Below are 15,384 nucleotides of genomic sequence, written 5' to 3' on the forward strand. Positions count from 1 at the left end.
GTTACCCCTGGGGAGCTCTAAGTTGCCCACAGGGAGCTCTAAGTTACCCCCTGGGCAGCTCTAATTTAACCCCGGAGAGCTCTAAGTTCCGCTTGGAGAGCTCTAAGTTACGGCCGTGAAGATCTAGGTTACCCACAGATTGATGATTGATAAAGATTAAGCCACCCAAGAGGTGGCACGGGCATGAATAGCCCGTAAGTGGTACAATTTTTTTTTCTCAGTAATCTGAGGTTGCATTTAACCATCAAGCTGTTATCGCGGGGGAGGATACTGCTTCACAGTCTTCATGAGGGTGTCCAGCTGCTGGACACCTTTGTTGACCAGGAGAGTGGCTGTGTTGATGGCTTCAGGGTGGCCACTGCATGATTCAGGAACTATTAAAGCTCTTCTAAGGTCATTGGTTGCTTCACATTCCAGAAGATAGTGAAGTAATGGCTTTTCTGTGACAGTTTGGCAGAAGATGCACTCTCTCTGTCGGGGTTCACCAATCTCCCAGTTGCATCTGTAACCTAGACGTAGTCTATATAGCCTAACTGCTATTTCCCTGTGGATTCCTTTTGGGATATTTAACCTTTCTAATTTGGTTGCCTGAAGATACCATGTTGCAGATGGCGAACCTTCAGCTATTCTCTGGTGCAGGTCGGCTTTGTTGAGATGTGAGAGTTTTTTGGTGATGATGTTTTTTATGTTCTCTAGGCTGGGTTGAATTGTTTTATGTATCACTGGATGACCAGTTGCCAATTTAGCAATTTCATCAGATTTTTCATTTAATGGGATTCCAACATGGGATGGGATCCAGTTTAAAGTTATGTTGAGTCCTTTGCCTTTAGCGACTGCTCCAAGATACAAAATGGTGGTAATTATTTCCACATTATCTTTCCACTGTTTTTGTCCTAGTATTTGAAGTGCAGCTTTTGAGTCTGTGTGTATGATTGCATTTTGAGTGTTTTGTGCAATCACATATGCGAATGCCTGTTGTATGGCAAACAGCTCATTACCCACAGGGAGCTCTAAGTTACACCTGGGGAGCTCTAAGTTACCCCCAGGGAGGTATAAGTTACCCCCCCCCCCGGGAGCTCTAAGTTACGCCCGGGGAGCTGTAAGTTACCCCCCAAGAGTGTTAAGTTAAACCATGGGGAGTTCTAATTTACCACCGGGGAGCTCTAAGTTACGCCCAGGGAGGTTTAAGTTACCCCTGGGGAGCTGTAAGTTACCCCCGGGGAGCTCTAAGTTACGCTCAGGGAGCTCTAAGTTACACCCTGGCAAGCTCTATGTTACTCCCAAGGGAGCTCTAAGTTACCCACGGGGCACTCTATGTTACGCCCGGGGAGCTCTAAGTTATCCTCCCCCCTCCGAGGAGCTCTGGATTACTCCCAGAGAGCGCTAAGTTAACCCCGGAGAGCTCTAAGTTACGCCCGGGGAGCTCTAACTTTCCCCCCGGGAGCTCCAATTTACCCACAGGGCGCTCAAAGTTACCCCCAAGGGAGCTCTAAGTTACCCCAGGGGAGCTCTAAGTTATGCCCGGGGAGCTGTAAGTTTCGCCTGGGGAGCTGTAAGTTTTCCCCCGTGGAGCTCTAAGTTACCCACGGGGCGCTCTAAGTCACCTCCAGGGGAGAACTAAGTTAACCCCAGGGAGTTCTAAGTTGCCCACGGGGTGCTCTAAGTTACGCCCGTGGAGCTCTAAGTTATGCCCGGGGAGCTCTAAGTTACGCCCGTGGAGCTCTAAGTTACCCCCGGGAGCTCTAAGTTAACCCCGGGTAGCTCTTAGTTACAGCCGGGAAGATCTAAATTACGCACGTGGAGCTCTAAGTTACGCCTGAGAGCTCAAAGTTACCCTCAGGGAGCTCTAAGTAACCCCCAGGGGACTCTAAGTTACGCCAGGGGAGCTCTGGGTTATGCGCGGGGAGCTCTAAGTTACCCACGGGAGCTCTAAGTTTCACCCGGGGAGCTCCCTCTGCGTAACTTAGAGCTCTCCGGGCGTAACTTAGAGCCCCCTGGGGGTAGCTTAGAGCTCCCCAGATGTAACTTTGAGCTCCCGGGTGTAACATAGAGCTCCCCGGGTGAAACTTAGAGCTCCCCGGGCGTAACTTAGAGCCCCTGGGCGTAACTTAGAGCTCCCCGGGCGTAACGTAGAGCTCCACGGTTTATCCCGTGGAGCTCTCAGTTACCCCCCTCACTCGTGGAGCTCTAAGTTACGCCCGGGGTGATCTAAATTACCCCAAGGGAGCGCTAAGTTACGCCCGGGGAGCTCTAAGTTACACCCGGGAGCTCTAAGTTACCCCCCGGGAGCTCTAAGTTACCCACATGGCGCTCAAAGTTACCCCGTCCCAGGGAGCTCTAAGTTACCCTCGAGGAGCTTTAAGTTACGCCCGGGGAGCTCTAAGTTACGCCCGGGGAGCTCTACGTTACCCCTTCCCCCCGGGGAGCTCTAAGTTACCCACGGGGCACACTAAGTTACCCCCTAAGGGAGCACTAAGTTAACCTCGGGGAGCTCCAAGTTACGTCCAGGAAGATCTAAGTTACCCACGGGTGCTCTACGTTACCCCCGGGGAGCTCTAAGTTACGCCCGGGGAGCTCCAACTTACCACCGGGAGCTCTAAGTTACCCCCGGGAGCTCTAAGTTCCCCCTTCCCCCTCGGAGCTCTAAGTTACGCCCAGGGAGCTCTAAATTTACGCCCGGGGAGCTCTAAGTTACCCCACGGGGAGCTCAAAGTTACTACTGGGGAGCTCTAAGTTACCTACAGGCAGCTCTAAGTTACCCCACGGGGAGCTCTAATTTAACCCCTGGGAGCTCTTAGTTATGGCCCGGAAGATCTAAGTTACCCACGGGGAGCTCTAAGTTCCGCCCGGAGAGCTCTAAGTTACAGCTGGGAAGATCTAAGATATCCACGGGGAGCTCTAAGTTACACCCGGGTAGCTCTAAGTTACCCCCAAGGAGGTATAAGTTACTCCCCCCCAGAAGCTCTAAGTTATGCCTGGGGAGCTGTAAGTTACCCCTGGGGAGCTGTACATTTCCCCCGGGGAGCTCTAAGATATGCCCGGTGAGCTCTGAGTTACCCCCCCCCCCTGGTAGCTCTAAGTTACAGCTGGGAAGATCTAAGTTACCCACGGGAACTCCACGTTACCCCCAGGGAGCTCTATGTTATGCCCGGGGAGCTCTAAGTTACGCTTGGGGAGCTCTAAGTTCCGCCCAGGGAGCTCTAAGTTACCCACGGAGCGCTCTATGTTACCCCCCCCCCTCCCGGGGAGCTCTAAGTTACCCCCGGAGAGATCTAAGTTACGCCCGGGGAGCTCTAAGTTACGCCCGGGAAGTTCTAAGTTACCCACGGAGAGTTCTAAGTTACCCCTGGGAAGCTCTTAAGTTACAGCTGGGGAGATCTATGTTACCCACGGGAGCTCTAAATTATGCCCAGGGAGATCTAAGTCACGCCCGGAGAGCTCTAAGTTACTCCCCGGGGAGCTCTGTTATCCCCGGAGAGTTCTAATTTACCCCTGGGAAGCTCTAAGTTACCCCTGCAGAGCTCTAAGTTACAGGCGCGGAGCTCTAAGTTACGCCAAGGGAGCTCTAAGTTACCCCTTGGGAGCTCTAAGTTACGCCCGGGGAGCTCTAAGTTACGCCTGAGGAGCTCTAAGTTACCCCTGGGAGCTCGAAGTTACCCCGGGAACTCTAGGTTATACCTGGGGAGCTCTAAGATACACCCGGGAACTCCAAGTTACCCTTGAGTAGCTCTAAGTTACGCCCGGGGAGCTCTAAATTATGCCAGGGAAGCTCTAAGTTACCCCCCTTGGGAACTCTAAGTTACCCATGGGGCGCTCTAAGTTACCCATGGGGCGCTCTATGTTACCCCCCTGGGAGCTCTAAGTTACCCCCAGGGAGCTCAAAGTAACGCCCGGGGAACTCTAAGTTACGCCCAGGGAGCTCTACGTCACCCCCGGGGAGCTCTAAGTTACCCCCTATGGAGCTCTAAGTTACCCACGTGGAGCTCTAAGTTATCCTTTGGGAGCTCCAACTTACCCCAGGAGAGGTCTAAGTTACGGCCGGGAAGATCTAAGTTACGCCTGGGGGCTCTAAGTTACGTCCGAGGAGCTCTAAGTTACGCCTTTACTGCCTCCGCCACACCCATATAATCTGCTGGGAGTCTAGGTTTAACATAAGTAAAATATTCATATATATTTGTCCACATAGAAGTAATGTCATTAGTCTTCATGCTATAGGTATCAAACAGTGCTGTCAACCTCAGGGCTTTTTAATCGCTACAAACGTGTGAGTAACAAATTTGAAAAGTTATCAACAGTGCCAATAATTATATACGCGGGAAAATAGTCGTTGCAAAATTAAATGCATGTATAATTTAATGTATAAATTAAATATTATACATTAAAATTTATTTACTTACCAAATTATGCAAAATGCATCATGGTCATCAAATAAGGTTAGAAGAATTCTAGATGTTATCACTGCTAGGTTTAGGCTCGGCAACAAGTACCTCTCGGAGTTTGTAACATCTGCTGATGTGGATTTGACTAAATGTAAACTCTGTCAGCAGAACTTTCGCATAATTTGCGTCATTATATAATGGAATGTGAAAAAACCGCGAAAATCAAAGAAAATACCATCAATGGTGTCCAAAAAATATGTAAGTACTTCTTTCATAATGATGTGCTGCCCGTAATCTTAGCGAAGTATCCAAAATGTGCTTACTATACGTGCAGCTTGCACATGCCTGTAAAGCTGCCGCCCAGTTGGGTGGGTGTGGAGCATATGCCTGTAAAGCTGCCGCCCAGTTGGGTGGGTGTGGAGCACATGACTGTAAAGCTGCCGCCCAGTTGGGTGGGTGTGGAGCGCATGACTGTAAAGCTGCCGCCCAGTTGGGTGGGTGTTGAGCGCATGACTGTAAAGCTGCCGCCCAGTTGGGTGGGTGTTGAGCGCATGACTGTAAAGCTGCCGCCCAGTTGGGTGGGTGTGGAGCACATGACTGTAAAGCTGCCGCCCAGTTGGGTGGGTGTGGAGCGCATGACTGTAAAGCTGCCGCCCAGTTGGGTGGGTGTGGAGCACATGCCTGTAAAGCTGCCGCCCAGTTGGGTGGGTGTGGAGCATATGCCTGTAAAGCTGCCGCCCAGTTGGGTGGGTGTGGAGCACATGACTGTAAAGCTGCCGCCCAGTTGGGTGGGTGTGGAGCGCATGACTGTAAAGCTGCCGCCCAGTTGGGTGGGTGTTGAGCGCATGACTGTAAAGCTGCCGCCCAGTTGGGTGGGTGTTGAGCGCATGACTGTAAAGCTGCCGCCCAGTTGGGTGGGTGTGGAGCGCATGACTGTAAAGCTGCCGCCCAGTTGGGTGGGTGTGGAGCAAGACTCCTAACTGAGTAACTCACCCTAGATATAGAGTGCCTTATATAGTGACTATTGTGAGCCTCTTGTTGAATCAATTGTGATTCAACAAGAGAGAGTTCAACTTGGGATTCAAGTTGTGATTGTGTTCACTTGTGATTCAACAAGAGAATTACAAGTGATTGTTGAATCACTTGTGATTCAACAAGAGGCTTTAGCTAAACGAACTATTGGGGTTCAGTTCCTGAACTGATTGTGTGCCCCAGTAACCTTTTCCACCATTATTCGCGGGATGGGTATGAGGTGTAAAATAAAGTAGAAAATGTAATTTAATTGACCGTGGTCATGTGCCTTTAGGCGCACACGAAATCAAAGTTTTTGAGGTGAATTGTACTTAAAATTTACTTTAAAAAATCCATGGATATATGCACTGAGAAGTGTAACACCCTTCTTGGCATATGTACACTGAGATTTTGTATTAGTCCTGAATTATTTTCAGAAATAAAATATATCTATGTTTCAGTAAATTATTGTGGTGGCCTCTCTCCAGTGGTTGAGAGGATTCCCGTTCAAATGCAAACCGTGTTCAAAATTAACGACAGTTCAGTAATTCTGAAGAACATTTTCGGACTCTTTCCCTCTGAAGGTTTTCTCATGCACGTCTGAATCACACGTCTGATACACACTTGATTGAGAGTGCCCAAGAGACTCTAATTATCCGTTGAAGCTGTTACAGAATGATAGTTTAACGCACTTCATACTCTGTTATTCAACTGTTTGTTTAGTCATTGTTAATAATCTTGGCACACACTGTTCCTAGGATCTATATTATTTACGTTCTTATCGAAAATATATGTATTTTGTTATTCATGTTAATATTGTATTATGTAAAGCAGTTGAAGAGAGCTACGAGGTGAAATTATTAACGTGACAGTATTCACTGTATCGAGAGTATGAGAGGAAACTGGAGCGTCGAAACAAAATTCAACTTGTTACTGGAGGATAAAAGTCTGGATCCAGGAGCTAATGCTCGTCCTGTGAGAATTTATGGTTGAATAAACCCACACACACACACACACAGGTAGGTGGTGGTAGTAGTAGGTGGAGTAGCGGGAGTGGGGAGGGGTGGGGGTCAGCCAGGGAGGGGGCCACCAGCATGACCCTGAACTGAGAAAGAGGACAATCATAATCCATGGATTGCTTGTAGCCAGGGTACCATCGAGACAGGAAAGGATGGAGATTGAGGATTTGGAGCTACAGGGGATCTTGAGAGACATGAGAGCCCAGATGGCAGGGAATGAGGTGCAAGTCCACCGACGCATTGGGCCATACAACTGTAACAGGAAACGACCTGTCCTGGTACAGTTCACTAACGAAGAGGCAGTGGATTACATACTGCATCACAAACACTTACTCAGAGGTAGCGAAAATTACTACAACGTATATACTGATAAATTCACGATGAAGGAGGAGCAGATAGCCCACAGAGCAAGCAAATAACAATAAAAATTTTCCCATTTGAGCGTAGCTACACACCCCAGTGCTAATCCACCCCACGCTAACCAGCTCACACCTGCTTCTCAGGTCACTCCCTCCCCAAATCAGCCCTCCCTGCCCCTGCTTATCTCCCCAACACCTCCCTTGACCCCTCTGACCTCACTGCAGTCAAATTCATCCCACATTCCAAGGACCCCCTCATCACCTCAACCCCCAAAATCCGTCCAGCCCTCATCCCCTCAACCCCAAAAACCCACCCAGCCCTCATCCTCTCAACCCCCAAAACCTACCCAGCCCTCACCCCTCCTCATCCCCTCTCCTTCCATGTGACCCCCCCCACCCTTGTGAGGGGGGTGGGAGGTTCCCCCCACCCCTCTATCTTTCCCCCTCCCAACCTCTCAACCTCTATCTGACTCCCAACCTTACGCTATTCCCAACCCCTCTATGCCTATCAGACCCTCCCTAATCTTCAGACCCAGTATGCCCTTCCTACTCCAGACCTACCTACCCAGACCCTACCCCAGACCCTCCTACCTACCTTCCTAGAAGCCCAGCCTCCATTAGCCCCCCAAACACCCCCCCTGACCTCTTTCAGCCACATACACCCCCTGACCCCCCCCCCCAGACACCCCCCGGATCCCCCCGGACACCCCCTGGATCCTCCCCGCCCCCAGTCACCCCCCAGAGACCCCCCAGATCCCCCTAGACCCCCAGAGAAAGGGAGAACTTTGGTACAAGAGTTTCCATGCAGAATCTCAAGGTTTGGTACACCAATGCTGATGGGGTATCTAATAAAGCAGAAGAGATAAAAGAAAGAGTGAGGCAGATCCTGACATAGTTGCAACTGTGGAAACTAAAATTAATGACATGATCTCAGATGCAATCTTTCCTGAAGGGTACCAGGTGATACAAAAAGAGGACACAGAGACAGGGAGGGGGAGTGGCACTCCTAATAAAGCAGAAATGGAAGTTTGAAGACCTGGGAAATCGGGTTACCAATGAGTGCACAAGCTTCATACATGGAACTCTGACAGTAGATGGGAGGAAGATTGTGATCTTGGTAATCTACAATCCCCCACCAAACAGTAGAAGACCCAGGCAGGAGTATGATGACAACAACAAGGCATGTATAGATGAACTGCAGAAGGCAGCAACACTAGCCCACAGAATGAGAGCGAAGCTGCTGATCATGGGGGACCTAAATCATGGAGAGATAAATTGGGAAACAAGGAATCCCCATGGAGGGGACGAAACGTGGGGAGCAAAATTAGTAGATGTTATAGACAGGAATTTCCTAACACAACATGTGAAGGAAGACACAAGGGAAAGAGGAGATGCGCCGAGCCTATTAGACCTGATTTTCACCCAGAACGTAGAAGATATCAAGAATTTAGAGCATGAAATACCTCTAGGGACCAGTGACCATTGTGTCCTAGTCTTTGACTACATGATGGAATTTAAACTTATGACCATGGGACAACAGATCTGGGAAAGGAGAGTTGACTACAGGAAAGGGGACTATAAAAGGATAAGGGACTATCTGGGTGTAGTGCAGTGGGAGGAAGAAATTAGAGGAAAAACAGTCCAAGATATGATGGACCTAGTCATACAGAAATGCCAGGAGGCCGAAGACAGATTTATACCAACAGTAAAGGGGAAAAATAAGAAGAAATATAATAACCCATTATTTAATAGACAGTGTCAAGAAGCAAAAATGGCCAGCAGTCGGGAGTGGAGGAAGTACAGACGACAAAGGACAGAGGACAACAGGATCAGATGCAACAGAGCTAGGAACGATTACATTAACATAAGACGAACATCGGAAAGGGACTATGAGAACGATATTGCAATCAAAGCGAAAAAACACCCTAAGTTACTACACAGTCATATAGGAAGAAAAATGTCGGTGAACGACCAAGTGGCAAAACTGAGGAAGACAGGGGGCATATAATGAAAGTAACAGGGAAATCTGCGAGGCACTGAATGCCAGTTTCCATGGAGTGTTCACTACCGAGTTTGAGCAGCTCCCATTGTTGGAAGGGGCAACCCTAGATGAAAGACTATCAGATATAGAGGTGACAGCAGAGGAGGTAATGAAACAGTTGACAACTTTAGATGCAACTAATGCAGTTGGACCAGACAAAGTATCACCGTGGATACTAAAAGAAGCAGCGCAAGCCCTCAGCGTGCCTCTGGCAATGATCATTAATGAGTCACTTATGTCGGGAGAATTGCCCAGTTGCTGGAAGAAGGCAAATGTTGTGCCGATCTTCAAGAAAGGTGATAGGGAGGAGGCACTTAACTATAGACCTGTATCACTGACAAGTATCCCCTGTAAAATACTGGAAAGAATAATTAGGCTACGACTGGTTGCACACCTGGAGATCATTAGGTTTGCGAACAAACATCAACATGGGTTCTGGACAGGGAAATCGTGCCTAACAAACCTTCTGGAATTCTATGATAAAATAACGAGGATAAGACAGGACAGAGAGGGTTGGGCAAACTGCATATTTCTGGACTGCCAAAAAGCCTTTGATACAGTACTGCACATGAGACTGCTGTTCAAACTCGAGAGGCAGGCGGGGGTGGGGGGAAAGGTCCTAGCATGGATAAGGAACTACCTAACAGGAAGGAGCCAAAGAGTTACGGTAAGGGGCGAGAAGACGGACTGGCGAACAGTAACAAGTGGAGTACCACAAGGATCGGTGCTGGGACCAATTCTATTTCTTGTATATGTTAACGGCATGTTTACAGGCGTAGAGTCCTACATGTCGATGTTTGCGAATGACGCAAAGTTGATGAGAAGAGTTGTGACAGATGAGGATTGCAGGACCCTCCAAGAGGACCTGAACAGGTTGCAGAGATGGTCAGAGAAATGGCTACTGGAATTCAACACGAGCAAATGTAAAGTTATGGAAATGGGGCTAGGTGATACGAGACCAAAGGCCCAGCAAACACAAATCATCTACACAACGTTCGCCTATCTCTTGCCATAGGTGTGGGAATGATTTGCATTGAGAATGGTGCAGGAGAGCCTTTGAGAAACTTTTACTCAAAAAATCCAAACACAAAGGTTTAATTATAAATTGTTTTTCTACAATTATTTTCTTCCAAATGTAAAACAAATAGTTTTTACATGTTTAAATATAAAATTTATGGTGTTTTTTTGTAAAATTCATTAATAAATTGTGAATGATATATATTGGCTGAGTGAAACCTTTATAATCCATTTAGTTATAATTTGAACAGAAAAAAGTATTTTTCCAAATTTTCTAAAAATTGCTCTTTTTAACACAATTTGACTCCTTATACATTCCACTAAACACTATATCATGTTTAAATATATAATTTATGTATTATTCTCTAAAATAATTTATATAAATTATATAAGTTGCTGGAAAGTGGTGTTAAGGATTTTGAAAACATTTTGTTGTGTTAATATGTTCTTATTAACTATGTCTCAAGTTCACAGTTTATCAAACAAGAATATTAACATTCGTCAACTCTTAAAATCTTATATGTTATCTTGCTGGTGCAAAAAAGGGTGAATCTTTAGGAACAGCTATAGTATCTATATATCACAAATGGTGTTTTCCCTAACTCAAACAATGTAGGGTTTATTATTCTACACATATTTCTAATGACTCTTAGATGTTTACATTCTCTGAAGTATAATTGTGAAGGCTGTGTCCATCACTCTCAACACAGATTCTTAAACTCGTCTCTGCAGGTTCAACTATATAATTAGTTTCCATTTTGAATTTCCATGGACATTTGTATCCAAAATGAAACCAATGTGGTTTCCTTCAGCGCCTTCAGCCAGCACATTTGCTCATTCATTTCCACAGATTCCAACAAGGTAGGGGATTTACAGAAATTTGTATATTCATATTGTTATATATTAAAAATATGAATGCAGTTCAATATGATAAGACAAATACATGAGTTTATGATAAATTCGTTTTCTGTGATATACCATTGATATGCTCTTTTTTTCTTTAAACGGCAGACTAAACTAAAGTGCTCACATCAACAGATTTGATGTATAAATGGTCAACGCTCAACAGAGTTAGTATAAATGTATTAGTATAAATCTTACTTGTCTCATTGTTAATTCACATTCAATGTCAACTTGTGGTTTTGATGTGGCACGTTTGGCCAAGACACCCCACCCCATTATGCACCCCATACCCATCTTGTGGGCGGTTGTGGAAAGGGTTACAGAGGCACATAATGGGCTCAGGGACTGAACCCCACAATTCATTTAGCTAAGCAAGTTACAATCTTGATGAGCTAGTTACAAAATTCAATATAAGTCATCACATCAACAATGGGTTCGAGATCGACCTCAAGTACAGGTTCTAAATTAAGCAACTGACATATGTGGAGAGCTAGTATCAAAATTTATATGTTTGTCCTGCACACCGTCCCCCATCCAGTGGGCAGCGGTGGATAGGTTACAATCACTTAGTTGTTATCTACAGTTAGCAAACTGGGGATATTTGGCTAAAATTTCTGGTAGCAGATCATTTTGAATGAAATATTGACACATCGCTGGAACATTGGTTATAGAATTGTCTCTAAATTCATGTATCTTTTCGCACTCCATCACATAGTGACGGAGGGTGTGCGAATAATTTTGTTGACACAGTTTACATTTGGTCAGGTCTACATCAGCAGATAATGAGAATTCCCAGAGATACTTGTAACCGAGTCTAAGCCGAGCAGTAGTAACATCTAGAAGTCTGCTGATTTTATTGGATGATCCATAGATGTGTGGCTCCTCTTGTATGATATGTATGATAGATGGAATTACTAGTTCCAGTTTCTAGGCAGGCGATGAGTACTCACAATAACCTTAATTAAGCGTCAAAACAAAAATGTGTATACTCTTTTTACTCTCCTGACCTTAGTTCTCGAGCTATGTATTTCATTTTGGTACCAACGTGTTCGCAATAACATTCTCTAGAAGAAAATCAGCAAAAACGGTCACCAAAAGTTATATGAATACCAGCACCCAATAAATACCTACGTAGATGACTCGCCGTGAGTGCCCAAGAGCAACAAAATGTTTTTACTCTTGGGATTGTTATCACTTCCACACTTGTCCTACAGCGTTAATTTTGGTATCAATGTACTCGCAATGAAATTCCCAACACGGTGATATGAATATAAACGTAGAATAATGGTCGCTGCCCACCCGCAAGAGTGTGGGAAGTGGCGGAACTGTTACCCAGTATTGGTGACAAGACGACACATGGGCGATACAGTGCTTTGAAAGTTTATAATTATATCACTGTCCTGACATTATTATTGTATGTACGTCATTCATTTTTGTGCCAATGTTTTCGCAATAGAATGTTCTATGAGCCCGTAGGTAAAAAAGAGCAACAAAGCGTAAGATAGAATAGCACCATATATAAAACAACGCTGGTACATATCAGTGAGCGTCAAACACACACGAAATGTGTGTGTTTGATGGTGGTCAAACGATGTTTGATGTGTTTGATCAGGTGATGTCCTGATCCGCATAATTAAAGTATGAATTATGTTGAGAAAAAATAAGAAAAAAGGGAAAAAACAGGGGTGGGAGAAACATGACAGAAAAAGAGTAAAAATACAATTTGGTCAACAAAACAGCATTGTTTAAAATAAAAGATATGGATTGACATTTTGGGGGTTAGGTTGGTAGGTCTTTCTTCATATGACAGGTTAACAGGTAGAACAAAGATTACCATTTATATATGGATAACTATTATAAGTCGGTTTGAATGAGTGAATTGCTGCTTGAAGATAGGTATATACACCTGTGGTACTATCAGATTGCATCGTGGTGAGCCTAAAACCCTTCAGATCCAAGCAAAGGGTAAAATGCCAGCAGATACAATTGCGAACACATTGATACCAAAATGAAAGACATATGACGAGAATTGAGGTAACCAAAGTGAAAAGAGTGTTCACATTACATTGCACTAGAGTGCTCCCGGGTTACTTTCTCTCACTTTCTCTGTTTTGTGCGGATGGTACACCTTGCTTTTGGAGTTTATATGCATTTAAACCTGTAGATAATTCTATTGCTAACACATTGATACCAAAATGAAAGACCTAGGATGACAATTGGGGTGACCAAAATGAAAAGAGTGTATACATTTTATCGCTCTTGTGCGCTCCCTGGTAACACACTCTCGCTTACTCTGTTTGTTGCGGATGGTAAGCCGGGCTTTTGGAGTTTATATGCCTTTAGTCCTGTAGAGAATTCTATTGCGAACACATTGATGCCAAATTGAAAAAACTAGGATGAGAATTGAGGTAACAAAGTTGAAAAGGGTATACACTTTTCAGTATTATCACGCTCTCTAATGTAATGAGAGTTGCCTGAGGGTGGCTCAGCTTTCTTTTTCTGGTACCCTTGGCCTACATTCATCTTGTCGGCGGGTGGAGCGCGCTGCTGTCTTTGACATTATATGCACATAGTTCTGTTGGGAATTCTATTGCGAACGCATTGATACCAAAATGAAAGACATAGGACGAGAATTAAGGTGACAAAGTTGAAAAGAGTATACACTTTTCAGTATTTCCGCACACTACCTGGGAATGTCCAAACAAAAATGGAGAGAGTGGAGGGGTAACTTGCCCAAAACGCGAAAGTGTTTGGGGAGATTAACTTTCGTTCAATACTATTATGCAAAAGGAGCCACACATCTATGGTTCATCCAATAAAATCAGCAGACTTCTAGATGTTACTACTGCTCGGCTTAGACTCGGTTACAAGTATTTCTGGGAATTCTCATTATCTGCCGATGTAGACCTGACCAAATGTTAACTGTCAACAAAATTATTTGCACACCCCTTCGTCACTATGTGATAGTGAATTCAGAGACAATTCTATAACCAATGTACCAACGATGTGTCAATATTTCATTCAAAATGATCTGGTACCAGAAATTTTAGCCAAATATCCCCAGTTTGCTAACTGTAAGTAGTAACTAAGTGATTGTAACCTATCCACCGCTGCCCACTGGATGGGGAGCGGTGTGCAGGACAAACATATCAATTGTGACACTAGCTCTCCACATATGTCAGTTGCTTAATTTAGAAACTGTACTTGTGATCGATCTCGAACCTATTGTTGATGTGACGACTTATACTGAATTTTGTAACTAGCTCATCAAGATTGTAACTTGCTTAGCTAAATGAATTGTTGGGTTCAGTCCCTGAGCCCATTATGTGCCTCTGCAACCCTTTCCACTACCGCCCACAAGATGGGTATGGGGTGCATAATAAATGAACTAAACTAACTTTAAGGCATCCTGAAAGAAAGCTTGGAGGGCTTGAAAAATTGCAGAACGAAGCCTTGAGGATAATCCTTGGGTGCCTTCGTACCACAAAGATACTTAATATGAGAAAGGAACTTAATATTCCGAGCGTTGTTTATCGTGTTACTGAAAATAACTGTCAAATTGGTATAAAAATGCTTAGGCTAGCTCATCCTAACCCTTGCACAGAAGCCCTCCAGAATTTCTTTATTGAATGTAAACATTGTTTCAAATAGATAAATAAAATTGGAACTGAACTCAGAAAGTATCAGATTTATAATTTGTACCAAGAGAGACAACAATAGCACTTTCCTGCACTGTAGGAAATTACACCCTTTTCAATTTTAATCCCTCCCTTTCCATCAAAGGAGCAAATTAGAGATCAGTCCCAGCTTTGTCTTGAGGCAAAGCTCAACGTCTTAAGCCATACTGATGCTCTGTCCACAGAGCATTCTCTCTCTCAAATCATATACACTGAAGGTTTCCTACAGCGCCCAACGGGTGCAGCTGGAAGTGCAGTTGTCCTGGCAATAGGATATGACTTATATTTTGAGTGGGGAGTCCGTATAAACAACTGGGCCTCTACCCTTCAGACTGAACTATTTGCCTTGCTCCTTGCACTGAAATGTGTACAAGTATCCAAACTTGATACATTAGTTGTAAGTGACTCTTTATCATCCTTAATTGCTCTCAACTCTTTAAGACATAACTGTAACATGCTTGTGTCTGAAGCTAGACACAAATACAATAACAACTTGAGGAACCTTATCATAAACAATAATCTCAACAAAAATCACATAGTTCTCAGAGGTGATTTCAATATTGACCTAGGGCTAGAGCAGCATCCTAGGACCCTCCTGTTTCTTATATACATCAATGATCTCCCTAATGTCTCTAACATACTTAAACCTATATTGTTGGCTGATGATACTACTCATCTACTCTGACCCCAACCCACTCCTGTTAAATAATGTTGTAAACAATTAATTAAAAAAAGTCTACTTGTGGATGTCAACCAACAAACCTCACACAAAACATAGAAAAGACCAACTATATCTTATTTGGAAACAAATCAACAAATGCAATTCAGCTTCAGATAGATAATGTAAACATTAGCAATAAAAATGATGGAAAGTTTCTTAGCCTATACTTAGACAAGAGACTCAACTTCCGCACCCATATACAACACATAACTAAAAAGGTTTCTAAAACAGTTGGTATACTGTTTAAGATCAGATAT

This window comes from Procambarus clarkii, chromosome 88 (assembly GCF_040958095.1).
Source record: "Procambarus clarkii isolate CNS0578487 chromosome 88, FALCON_Pclarkii_2.0, whole genome shotgun sequence".
NCBI lineage: Eukaryota > Metazoa > Arthropoda > Malacostraca > Decapoda > Cambaridae > Procambarus > Procambarus clarkii.